This window comes from Myotis brandtii, unplaced genomic scaffold (assembly GCF_000412655.1).
Source record: "Myotis brandtii unplaced genomic scaffold, ASM41265v1 scaffold471, whole genome shotgun sequence".
Lineage (NCBI taxonomy): Eukaryota > Metazoa > Chordata > Mammalia > Chiroptera > Vespertilionidae > Myotis > Myotis brandtii.
Genome location: NW_005367989.1, coordinates 2,733,530 through 2,736,303, shown reverse-complemented (window position 1 = coordinate 2,736,303; position 2,774 = coordinate 2,733,530). Strand labels below are relative to the sequence as shown.

The 2,774-nt window shown below is 32.7% G+C and overlaps 1 protein-coding gene across 1 annotated transcript in view; it reads left to right on the top strand.

Annotated features, from left to right (window-relative positions):
* The window catches only part of COL19A1 (collagen, type XIX, alpha 1), a 312,484-nt gene that overhangs the window by 29,838 nt on the left and 279,872 nt on the right, over positions 1 to 2,774 (top strand). The gene's annotated exons all lie outside the window — the stretch shown is intronic.

Below are 2,774 nucleotides of genomic sequence, written 5' to 3'. Positions count from 1 at the left end.
AAAAAATGAAATAAAGAAATGTTGCTAATCCCAAACAGCAGGGCTTTAGTTGAAATAAATCAGTGCATAGATAAGGACAAGGAAAAAAAAATCTTATTTAAAAATCAGTATCATTGTGAGTTTACTGAATTTAATAAAACTGCTGGATTAAATCATTTGTTACATTTTACAGGTTTTGATCTAGGAGAGAGCTTTTCTTTGCGACGTGCATTTTGTGAAGGTGATAAAACCTGTTTCAGATTGGGAAGTGCACTTCTTATTAGAGATACCATGTAAGTAAAATAAATTTTCTTTATATTGAAATAATACCACATAAACTATTTTCTAATGGGATCCCAAATAATTTGTTAAAAAATAAAACATTGAACTACTGTCATACTTGCTTGAATGCTGGGATAAATGTTCTGTTTATAAATCTGTTGTTTTTAATAATCTTTGCAATCTGATCTTGCTCTATGGTGTAAATACCACTTACACATACAGATAGTGGCATAATCTTTAGAGAATAGCAAATAAGTTTGTTTCTTGAAGGAATATTTTGATTTAAAGTAGACATGACCAACATTAGATTTTAAAATGTAAACATAAGGCACAATGTAGACTTGGAGACAAAAAGCTTAGATTTATTATATTTATTTCTATATGTTTTATGCATGTACATAAGCTTCATAATAAATTAAAATAAAAGAATGTAGCCCTTAGGTATTTATTTTATATATTGTGTAGAGTAAATAGTAGAGAAAAACTGTTTTTCAGTTTTATTTTTGGTCTTGATACTTGTTTCATTTCAAAATAGTTTTTTCATAGGTTTCCTTTCTTATTTTTACTATTCTTTTTTTTCCCCCAATAAACTTGGGATTAAAAAAAGAGTCACTTTCCATTTAAATACTGACAATTGGTCAGCAACTATTCAGGGTAATAATTAATTCCTCATATGGTTGGCTATATGTCACTGGAGGGTGGATAAATAGTAATTCAGAAAGCGTGAGCCACCAGAAAGGCAGATCTAGCATATATGGTCATGATATTTAGTCTTGTAGTCCAAGATGAACATTTTAGTATATGAATACACTGCAATGAAAAAGGCATCAAAATTCTATTTGGTTTAAAATACAGCATAGCTGTTCTTGTGTGAAAGCATATATGAATGTTTTCACGTCCTATTGAGTAGCTAATATTTATGTTACCAAACATGGTTGTTGAGAATCTCAGCATTTGAATTCTCATCTTATTGCCTATCCTCAGATGCTCCATATAAACCATGTTTTTAACTTGCTTTTTTTTTTTTTGAGAAAAATCTCTTTAGACCTTCTATTTTGTGGTAATTTAGATACTTTTAGTTTAACGATATGGTTCGTTAGAAGTAAATTGCTTATTAATTAGTAAAAAATTAAGCGTAAAGGAAGAGAGTAATTTGATACTGAGGGGTAGAATGAGTGATCGTCAGGTGGGGCACTTCAGCAGCTGTAACTATTGTGAGTGGATTTTAGGTGGCTTCACATGTAGGCATGAAACCCTCAGGGCAAGGCAGTTTCATGATTGGACAGTCATATGCAGTAAAGTCAAGTTAGTATGTATCTAATATAGATAGATAGATAGATAGATAGATAGATAGATAGATAGATAGATAGATAGATGATATAGATATAGATATTTCTTTACTAGTAAGTAAATTTAATTAATGAATTTAAGAAAGTCAATAAATTCTCTTCCAAAAATTAAAATGTATTTTCTTTCATGCCCACTTCTTAATGATTTAAACCCCTGAAATTTTGGCCAAGTGGCTACAGGATTGGAGTGATAAATCTTTTTAAAATTCATGGGGCCTGTACATAGGAAAACTTAGCTAATTGTAAGTAGTTATATTGGAAATTTTGCTGCCCCATTTAGGTAATGCTATTCCTCTTTGACTAGGTATGATAATAAATATTAGGTACAACTAGAAATTTATTTTCCCACTTTTGGCTCTAAATCACTGTGTAATCCCTAGGCAATCAGCGTAAGTGAATTCTCTGACTCTGCAGAGCAGAGCCCTGGTCCCTCCACTACAGGAAACTGGAGGGTATCTAGTTAAGCTGACTAGCAAGTGTCAAGTAGCTTGGCACATCTCCACTTAATTTCACTCACTGAGCCAAGTATGCTAGGATGCTTCTCTTGCATGATGCCATTTTGATTTTTCAATGAGACTGGAGTAAAGTTGCAGCTATTTATATATTTGTAAATAAGCTGCCTTGCAGAATTAGCATGGGAAAAGTCAGATGCTATCTTATATGAAAAATGGGGCTTCTTTCTGTGCCTGAGCTTGTTTTTATCTTCCAGGTGAGAATTATGAGGGGAGGGATCTACTGAGTGTGTTGGTCAGATACCTATCTGTTGGGCACACTTGGTACCTAAAGCCTAGCTTAATGTGGTGATCCCACAGGCTGCTCTTGCAAGGGCCCTTCAAATAAATGTTACACACTTCAGGGTGGCATGAGCTCAGGGAACATCTGAGGGACATTATGTGCTTGGTTTTATTTTAAATTCATGTCCATTTCTTCAGTATTCCTTGGGATAGCAAATGGTATGTATTTGGGTTCTTTAAAGATTCTAGGTACATGCTGCCTAGTTTCCTAGAATTATCCTTTAAGAAAACAATTCTGTGACTTCTTATATCTACCAATATCCCTTGTTATGTGAAATAAATAATTCATTATTTCTATACATATTGAAAGAGAGCTATACCATAGATTATCATATTCTGATTACCTTTAAATTGTGTTTTGGCATTTATC